Source organism: Cucumis melo, chromosome 4, assembly GCF_025177605.1.
Source record: "Cucumis melo cultivar AY chromosome 4, USDA_Cmelo_AY_1.0, whole genome shotgun sequence".
NCBI classification, from domain to species: Eukaryota; Viridiplantae; Streptophyta; class Magnoliopsida; order Cucurbitales; family Cucurbitaceae; genus Cucumis; species Cucumis melo.
The window spans coordinates 7,445,571-7,455,987 of NC_066860.1; the positions used below are offsets into that span (position 1 = coordinate 7,445,571).

Below are 10,417 nucleotides of genomic sequence, written 5' to 3' on the forward strand. Positions count from 1 at the left end.
GTAAAAAGCTTAAAATTTACTCAGCTCATTCATGAAAAACTGTAGTTCTTAAAACAAAACTTGCAAATTCATGCTTTGCTTGAAACACCTGGTTCAAATACTTTCCAAAGATTTAATATTCACGTGCTAGCATAAATTTTCATTAAGAAATCTAGTCTCAAAATTTATACTTGAAAATGGTCATGGAATTCAAATAATTTTCATTGCTTCGTAAATAACGTGTAAAGCATTCAATCATAAATAACAGTTATGGAAAAGAATTTCAAAATTGGTTTTTTTCATTCACAGTCTTGAGCTAGATCTTTGGTCTGTAAGCTTAGTTTAATTCTTCTCAACCTATCAACAACCAAACCGAGTATTAGAACCCAAAATATTCTAGTTTTCTAAAGATAGACTTAACATCGCACTAAAGATGACGCTCACAAATTCAAAGTTTAAGAAATAAAACCCTATTCCATACAACTCTCTGCATTTTTCAGATTTTGAGTACATACTTCAAATTACCATAAAGGCCTCAATACTTAACCAAAATGAGTGTTCTTTATGTCAAAATCTTTATTTTGATGTTCTCTATAATCTATCTAAAGACATATAAACCAAATTCCTAGTCAATAATCTCAGAAACACCTCGAAACATAACCACTCTAAAATCATGCACTCTGTATCCCTTCAACTTGTCCCTATAGTTTAACACATTTTTAGTCATAATTAGCTCTCAACATCTTCATACTTATTATAGGAAATTGAATAAGCTTTCCAACCATATTAAATAGAGATTTTAACTCAATGTGTACACACCGTAACACTTAAAAAATAAGAAGATATCTAATTTCGCATGGAATACACCTGCTCTGTCTTCTCTGTCAAATACCACCTAATTAACAACAAAATTGGCCCAAGCTTCCTTCACAAAAATTGTTAAAAAATGAATAAGTTTTCAGTAAATTCAAATCTCACCTCTTAGTTCTTCATGAGAAGATCAAACCGAATTAAAAACCAAAAGTGTGCAATAAGTGTCAAAATCTACCATGGTTTCAACTTTCATTAAGTTTTTCCCCTTCTTCTTCAACCTTAGAACCAAGAAAAATTCTTCTTCTTTCTCAGATTACTCAAGATACCTCTAAAAGTTTTATGGAAAAAGATAAGGCGGTGGAGAGAAGGCAAGCATCAAAAGAAGAGAAAAGCAAATTCTTCCCTCTTTTCCTCTTTCTTTCCTTTATCCTTTCTTTTCTTTTTAAAACAAAAATTTTAAATATATAAAAATAATAATATATAATAATTCCATTTTCATTTTTTTTTTTGTTTTCTTTTTCTTTCTTTTTTTTCTTTCTTTTATATAAAAAAATAATCCAAAAAAAATCTAAAGTTTACAGTTTTGCTTGTCTATTTCTCCAAAGGTTCACTATATCTTAGGGTCAAGTCTAAATGTAGGCCATTCATCCTCACTCATTAACTTGTTCGTGTACTCTTTGGCAAAAGCACGTGATTCACCTGAAACAGAACTTCTACATGATATTAGTTCACAATTAAGTTAAAAGGAAAACATTAAACTCCCTGGAAATGGCACAAAAAACTTGCTTGTTTGTGTGTGCTATATTTTTACAATTATTATGCTCGTGAATTTGACATGATGGGCTCTAATTAAGCGACTATTAGGTGACTAAATAGGGTTATGGGTTAAAAAGTGCACTTCTATTCATGCATTGCTAAATTGCTAAAGATATAAGTTATCGTGCAAGTTTTCCTCTCTATCGTCCAACTGTAAGTAAATAGAGGTTTCTTGGTAAGTCCAGGATTGAACATAGGGAATTTAAGCTCCTAAGTTATCCTATCACGCAACTAAATCATGCGGTATAAGCTATATAGTAAAATTATGAACAGTATACTAATTATCCTAATTATTTACACTACTGTGCCTGGCGATGTAAGGTGGACATGGCGAGATGAAAAAATGGATTATGAACTCATTATAAACATGTCGGGGAAGGAATAGTCTAATTATATAAACACCATAATTTGTGTTTTAATACTTTAAGGTGATACAAAGCATATATTAACTCTGAATTAGGGTGAACAACCTCTCGACGCTTTTGCCATACTTGCTCCCTTCTCGGGATACAAATACACAAAGTTAAGTTATGATTTATATCTGATCATCTTGAATGTGCTAGTATTAACTTATCCTTAATTAAGGAAGACAACCTCTCGGTGCTATTGCCATACACATTGGCCTCCCGATAATGTTTGCAAAGGATGAGTTTGGTGATAAGATTGCATCATTACAATCTTCTCGCCACTCGCTTAGCTAAATTTTGGTTTTAGCTTGTCAGGCAATTACAATCTATATCGTTGTTCTCTCTCGAATGTACAATGCTAAGATGCCTGTGTTTAACTCAGCAAAACTCATATTACATACATTCTGATTCTCTAAATATTAAAAACACATTTTATTGCTAGCTAGCTAATCAAACAGATTGAACATGGAAAGAACAAGAAATATGGGAGAATGAAAGAAGAAATGCATTACTTTAATAAAAATAACGTTAGGCCTCTCGGCCATAGTGTACATCTTACAAAACAATATAATAAAAATTCAAAATGGAATACAAAAAAAGTGTGACGCTGTAGAGTCTGATTTCTCATACTCTTTGGCTCTTACTTCTACCTATTGATAAGGGAGAAGATGGAGGGGATGACTTTCTCTCTCTTGTTCTAAGCTCTCACCTAAAACTCAAAGAAAGGGAGAAGATGAACGAGGTATGAACTTTCTCTTCGGCCAAAATGTGCACACTGAGTTCTGAAGTGAGAGGCTTTTTTTATAGGTGAGGCTTGATGTTGACAAGACATTTCATACATCATTAATGCTTTTCTTGGCATTCGCACCAACCAAATTCGTCTACTAGTGCATTATGTCGCCTAGGTTGTACTATTTATCATCACATAGATTGACCGCGCCTCCTTGCGTCAGCATCATATCTTTGAGCATCACTTCTTTTGCCTAAAATCTTGCGCTTAAATAATAAAACATAGTAAAAAAGAGATAATGTTCTTTTATATCATGTGATTCGCATATTAATCAAATCCTTACTTTTTCCTCTACTTTCTTCAATTTTGACTTCATTATTTTACCAAAACACTATAATAACTTGTAGAACTTTACAACATCATCCTTACTTGTCTTAAAGGCATATTAGAGTGGAAGTTGTCCCCATAAACCAACATGACTCCTTTCAGCATCCTTTGTCCTCACTCACATGCATCCTAAAAATATTTCCAAGAGGTCATCCAACATAAAATTGTTCTGAGCTAAGCACACTTAACTGTGGAGTTCTTATGATCGAGCCACTGAAAAGAAAGGCGCACCTTATTAGTATAGGTAGCAACTTTCTTAACATTACTTTCATGTCCTCATGATCCCTCTCATTCAAATGTGATATTGGTTCATTCATGTTTCTCTCCTAAACACAACACATTACTGATGGAAAATAGTAGATATGTGCAACAGAATTACAGGTCAATTCTACTCTAATTGAATGATTTAGAGATTTAATGCATCAAAGGCACTAATTAAACGAAATTAAGGTTTATAGAAAAAGCTTACCTTCGTAGCTTCTCGTTTCTCGTAATCTCCTCACAAACTCGAACCGAAGACCAACACTAGTGTTGACCAACTATTCTTTGGATTTGGAATCGAGTTATGGGACCCGATTAGGTAAAGGAAATTAAGATAGGGATGGAAATTGGAGGTGAAGTTTAAGGGTTGAGATTTTTTTAGAGAAAACTAGGTTGAAAATATGTTTTAATTCAAAAAATTACTAAAAATAGCAAAAGTCTTTTTAAATTTGAATAATGCTCTATTTATAAGCAAATTACATGCAAAAATGCATATAATTTATTCATAAAATCTCAACGCCTAGCTTTCCACTTACCATTAGTGGTACTTAATGGGCTCGGTATCTACATCTCATGTAGCCACATATCCTACCAAGTGTTAGTGGAATTATCCAATAAAATGTTAGATTTTTTCACTAACTTAGTAAAAGGCAACATGGTCATTTGACCATTCAAGCCAAAGTCAAACTTTGACTTCTCAAGTCAAAAGTCAACATTTTAACTTTTTACTCTTTTGTCCATCTTGACTAATTCCAACCTCTCGAGCATGAATTCATATTCATTTTTCTTAATTCAAACTCTTTCACCATTTAGAACTCATCCTACCATTCATCACTCCGAACTTCCCCTTGTCACTTTCATTAGAAAACCTAACTCTACCGAACAAAAAACTCTTGTTTCTTTTGGTATTTGGTCCTATTTATAATGACCTTTCTCATCCAAAGGAAACTTCCACACTTACACGTGTTGCTCATTGATTCTATAGCCAACCCAAACTTGACACGTAGGTTACAAGCTAGTGACGATTAGACATTTCTTTGAAATTCAAATCTTATCTCTTTGGGAAGCTAAACTCTTTAATCATCTGGCTCTCTCTCTCTCTTTATCTTCTCGAGAAGCCAAAAATACATACTTTGAGGTCATCGAATCATGTCAACAGGGTACCTACTTCTTGCCACACTAGGCATAGGTACTTCTTCTCGTATTATTACATTAAATGCCTAACTTTTAACATTCAATGTAGACCTCTTCCTTGCTACTTACTCTTATCGCATCGATTACATTCACGCAATATGACTTAAACAAGCATTTTCCTTTGCGTCGCCTTTTACCCTTTTACATGCTCCCTCACGGGATGTCCTATACTCCTGTCCAAAATGACTTACCAACAAGGATCCTCTCAAATTGAACTTCCTTTCTTCGAGTTAGGGCCTCATGCATACTCCTTTCGCAAAATATATTCTACTGTAAAAATTTTGTTCGTTTAGCATCCTTACCGCTGGGTCCTTATCGCGTTGGCGATATGCAATCAACGCCTTACATATTTTTCCTTGAATCTTACTTCTTAATATTGTCATTATCGTGACATAGTATAAGGAAAATAGCTAGGAAGCTTACCTTTTTCAGTTGTAACGATGGAGTGACGTAAGAAAGTGAGATTGATTTTAAGACGCAGATGAAAAATCTCTGGTAACTCCCATTGGTAAATTGTGAATCCCAGATCTCGATGAGGAGAGAATTCTAGGTCCCAGTGTTAAAAATGAATGACAAGAGTATCTAAGCGTGCGATACCAGTGACATGAGTTGTGCTAATCATTAGAGTGTCTTCGGCTATATAGGGTGAAACATGTACGAGGTACTTTGACCTTAATATTGTTAATTATGTCACGTTCTCTAGAAAGATTTTCTCAAACTCCCCACCCAGTAAGTTCGGTTGACTTACATATTGAGTTTTCCTCTCCCCAGGTTGTTAGGTATGAATGCTAAGCGAAGGCAAGATCTCGGGCATTGCAACATAGAGGAAAGGCAAAGTTACATTGTAGTCTTACATGGTGTGCCACACATAGCATTTCATCATGCATCTAAGGAGTCGGTTGGTAAGCACATTACTCACTAACCTGGAGGGCTCTAGCTGTAAACCCGATATTTTCTTGGTTTAATTTCTTTAAATGTGGAAAAAAAAAGAAAAAAAAATGGAAATTAAGTGTAAATATAAATATATATATTTATATATTAAATAGTTTTATTAAATTAATTAAAGAAAAGAAAGAAAAGAAAGGACAAAAAGAAGAAAAGGAGAAGAAAATTCCATTTTCTCTTTTCTTCTTCTTCTTCTCTTCCCTTCACCGCCAAGTTTGAAGACATCCAAGTTCCCTTTATTTTTTTTTCTTTTTCCTTCTTCAATTTGCAGATAACTTCTAAGAGAGAGTTTGGAAGAAGAAGAGAAATTTTACTAGAATTTTTAGGTTGAAGAAGAGGAGGAGAACTCAAGCAAAGTGTATCAATGGTTGAATTTTAGTTCATTCTGCACATCACTGGTTTTTAATTCGGTTTGAACTCTTCAAAAGGAATTAAGAGGTGAGATTTACATTTACTGAAAGTTAACTCATTTTTAAACAAACTTTATGAAGAACGTTGGAGCAAATTCGGATTTTCATTTGGTGCTTCTTGATGAAGAAAACAGGGCAGTTGGTTTTCACTCGAAATCAGGAGGTCTCTGGTTTTTCTTGTATTTCAGAGTGTATCGGTGGAGTTAGAATTTCTATTTGGTATGGTTGGAAAGCTTATTCAATTTACTACAACTTTCATGAAGAAATTGTAAACCAAAAACGACTAAAAATTGGTTAAATTGTAGGAACAAGTTAAAGAGGTCGTGTGCGCGCGATTCTGGAAGTGGTTCTGTTTTGAGGGTTATATGTGTTTATGCACGGAGAATCAGATTTATATGTCTTCAGGTAAGTTTTAGAGGATCTCAAAATGAAGAGTTTGATATAAAGAACACTCATTTTAGTTAAGTATTGAGAAAGTTATAGTCCTTTGAAGTTTATGTTAGAAATCTGGAAATTTTAGAGAATTGTTGAAATAGGATTTTATTTCTTAAGCTTTGTTTTCGTGAGCGTCATCTTTGGTGCGACATGTTATGTATATCTTTAGGAAACCAGAATGTTTAGGGTTTTAATACTCGGTTGGGTTGTTGGCAGGCCGAGAAGAATTAAACCGAGCTTATAGACCAAGGATCTAGCCCAAGACTGTGAGTGACAAAACCAACTTTGAAATATTTTCCATAACTGTTATTATGATTGAATGCGATAAATGTTTATTTACGAAGCCATGAAAGGTATTTGAATTTCATGACTATTTTCAAGTATACATTTGGAGACTAGATTTCTTAAAGAAATTTATGATAGCACGTAGATATTAAATGTTTGGAAAGTATTTAAACCACAATATTTTAAGCAAAACATGAATTAGTATGAAGTTTTGTTTTAAGAACTACAATTTTCCACGAAAGAGCTGAGTAAAGTTCGAGCTTTGTGTAAAATTTATAAGCAGGCATGTTTTAATATTTTATGATGATTTATGAAATTTTTATTAACTACATGATTGAGATCTTGAGCCTGAGGCTAGAGATTACCGTGTGCACACTGGTTAGATTTCGTTGTTGACGTTGAGTGTACTCCGTAACAACGATGCTGTCGTGAGTGCTGGGCGGGCCCCACTACGACAAAGACGATGGGAGTGCTGGGCGGGCCCCACTACATCGTAGTGCTTGTAAACGTTGTTGTACTAGGTGTACCCTACACAACGTAGATTCGTCATGTTAGTTAAAATGCTTCGATATACTTGATATGCCTTGCTAGATTTCAATGATGAACATGCTGAGTATTTAAGGAAGCTATTCTTACTATTACACATTTACATTTACGACTTGTATAAACAGATTTATTTGTGTAAAGTTTTCACGTGCTCTTATCTTTAAATTCATAGTTTTAAACTGAGTCACTCACTGAGCTTCATAGCTCACCCTTTCCAAAATGTTTTACCCATTTTCCAGGTAGAGATCGACTTCCCGGTGCCTGATAGACTGCCTTAGTCTGCGGAAGCTTCATTATCGATTGCCAGTACGTGTTTTGAGTTGGGCATAAAGTCTGTTGTGTTGTGATGTATTCACACCCTTGTATGTTATAGATACTCCACAGTTTGTATAAGCTTTAGGAGCTGTAGTTGTGTAAATTTTGTTGCTTATATTTTGATTAAGGGGTCTTTAGGTTTACTCGTGAAATCGGTAAATTTTGAGGTACACTTCATGTATGTGTTTGACTAGCTGTGTTTGACTAGCCTAGGATCCGTTGTGTTTTGTGGCATGTACAATAGTTTATATACTAGATTGGCAAGTTCATCACATGAAAGTTTTAAGCAGAGTCGACAGATACAGGTACAGAAAAACGTTGTTCGTCGGCTTCACGCCATCTTTCGGTCTAAGGTAGCAGGTAGTCCGGGAGGGGGTGTGACACTAGCTCATACCGTAGAAGGGTCATCCAACACATCACAGTTGTGGGGTCGAAGACGAGGAGTGTGAAAGACTTGAAACAGGGAAAGAAAGCCCTATGAGTTGGTTTGCTTGCAACTCAAGGAGGAGGATAAGATTGGAATTCTTATGTTCCTAAACACCTCCCAATAGAAAGCAGCAATAGGCAATGGATGAAGGAAGGAAGGTGTGTTGCGCCTTGGTGGGAAGAAAAAGGACCTAAGAATTTCAAGAGTTGGTTTACTTTTACGTAAAGGAAAGTTGTAATTTGTAAATTTGTACTTTTGTAAGCATTAAGCTAATAAAGAGAAGTTTTAAGTTATTTAGTTGTGTTTTCTCTTTAGTGTTCTCTACTGCAAAAGATGTAAAGGTATCTAAGGCTCAAGTGGAAGAGCTTCACGAAGAGACAAAAGATAAGAGTGGTTTCGCTTACTATGTGTTCGGCACACTATCCCGTGTGAGATATGCATGGAATAACTAGGTAGCACGTCCTCCAAATGGCCGCATGGAGTGGCATTTGGAGCGGGGCATGACAGGTGGTATCAAAGTGTAAGTTTCCTGGGTTGAAAAGAGTAGAAGTGAGAATCAAGATTAAATGGCTCGGTGGTAGGTGAGAGTTGGTTTTGTACGATTCATAGAAAAAGGAGGGAGCTCTTGGTAGTTTAACCTAGGTAGTCGAGATGTCTAGCTTGACGTGCGAGTGTTTACCAAAGGTAGTATTATTTATAAATTATCACTATGAATAGAATGCCTTATTCATACTGTGTGATCTTAAATAGGATGCCTCATCCTTATTGTGTGATCTGGGATGAGATGCTCTATTCATGTTGTATGATCTTGAATAGAATGCCCTATTCATGTTGTGTGATCTTGAATATGATTCCTCATCCTTGCTGTGTGATCTGGGATGAGATGCTCTATTCATGTTGTGTGACCTTGAATAGGATGCCTCGTACTTGCTGTGTGATTTTAAATAGGATGTCACGTACTTGCTATGTGATCTGGTATCGGATGCCTTTTACTTACTATGAGATCTGGCATTGGAAAACGCATTATGCGTAAAGAAATTGATAGAACATGCTATATGCGTTGAGTTTACTCTACATAGCTGCAACTTGGCAACAGAATGTGGTAAAAGCTTGAGTTGAGTAGAGAAGAACAAGGACATAATAGAACATGTGAAATGATCTCGTGAGTTAGGGACATACAACATTGCAAGGCTAATAACGAGGAAGGAAGAGATGATTTCCTTTATGTTGTACCAATCACCGAGAAAAGGCCAAATCGGCAATGACTACATGAACAAGAGAAGATTCTCACTTTGTTCACCAAATTTTGTGAGGACCTACGAGGGACAAAAGGGACAGAACCATAAAGCAGAATTTCAAGGACGAAATCACAACTCCTACTAAGTTAAGGTCATTACTTTCAAATAAATAATCATTTTTCATTTGAAAGAAAAAGAGGAAAACTAAATCTTTAATAAATAAATTCAAACATTCGTTCGTAAATCATGATTTGGCAAAATAAAAAAATGCTAGGTACATACATTTCTAGTTCGTGCCCTATCTAAATTTTAAAGGAAATAACATAAAATAATTAATGATTTCCAAAAAAATCCAATAAAATAATTAAAGTCAAAATACTATAAATATGAAAAGCGAAAGCATATGTAATTCCCCTATGGCAAGTCGTGGACCCTTCTTGTCGTTCGTCAGCTTTTCTCTACCTCTACCTTTGCTTAAAATATTAAACATAGAATAGAATGAATATAATCCTATACTCAGCAGGGGACCTACTACTAGTCTTGTTAGGTGTCTATTAACTTTCCATTAGGATCCCATTAGGAGGTACCCAAAACTAACATATGCCCAATGAAACACATGCAATCTCGTGATCCTGAAGGAACATTCTCATCGGTTGGTGAACTTATAAGAACACACATGATATCAAGCTGTCAATGATCTTGTCGAACCACTTATAAACATGGCATAACAGACTAGTGGTCCTGTCGAATGAACATAGTCATAAATCTGTGCAAAGTGGTGATCCTGAAGGACACCGTACACAGATTGCCAGATGATGAAGTTTTTTTCATAGAAGTTATGGAACCTTAGACTATGTATTTTGATGGTGCAGCACGAAGAAGTGGCGCGGAGGCAGGAATCGCCGTCATTTCTCCTGAGAAACATATGTTGCCTTATATCTTTACGCTCACTAAATTATGCTCGTACAATGTGGTTGAATACCAGGCCTTAATAATTGGTCTTTGGAGATCGAAGTATCATTCATAGAAATTTACGGTGATTCAAAGTTGATAATCAATCAACTCTTGCTTCAGTATGATGAGAAACTTGAAAACTTGAAACCATACTTCGCATATGCTCGACAATTGATGGAAAGGTTTGATAGTTTGATGCTGAAGCATGTCCTTAAAACAGAAAACAAGAGAGCAGACCATTAGCAAATTTGGCCACTACCTTAACAATACCAGAA

The 10,417-nt window shown here is 35.3% G+C and overlaps 1 long non-coding RNA gene across 3 annotated transcripts; it reads left to right on the plus strand.

Annotated features, from left to right (window-relative positions):
• The first annotated feature begins 5,729 nt into the window (after window positions 1-5,729).
• On the plus strand, window positions 5,730-8,243 carry LOC127148913 (uncharacterized). Of its 3 annotated transcripts, none has more exons than XR_007820157.1 (3): window positions 5,730-5,970; window positions 6,077-6,402; window positions 6,594-8,243. It is a non-coding gene; the product is annotated as an uncharacterized LOC127148913 (long non-coding RNA). The 3 variants fall into 3 exon arrangements; XR_007820158.1 differs by having other exon boundaries at window positions 5,731-5,970; window positions 6,070-6,347; XR_007820156.1 differs by having other exon boundaries at window positions 5,733-5,970; window positions 6,077-6,347.
• The last annotated feature ends 2,174 nt before the right edge of the window (window positions 8,244-10,417 follow it).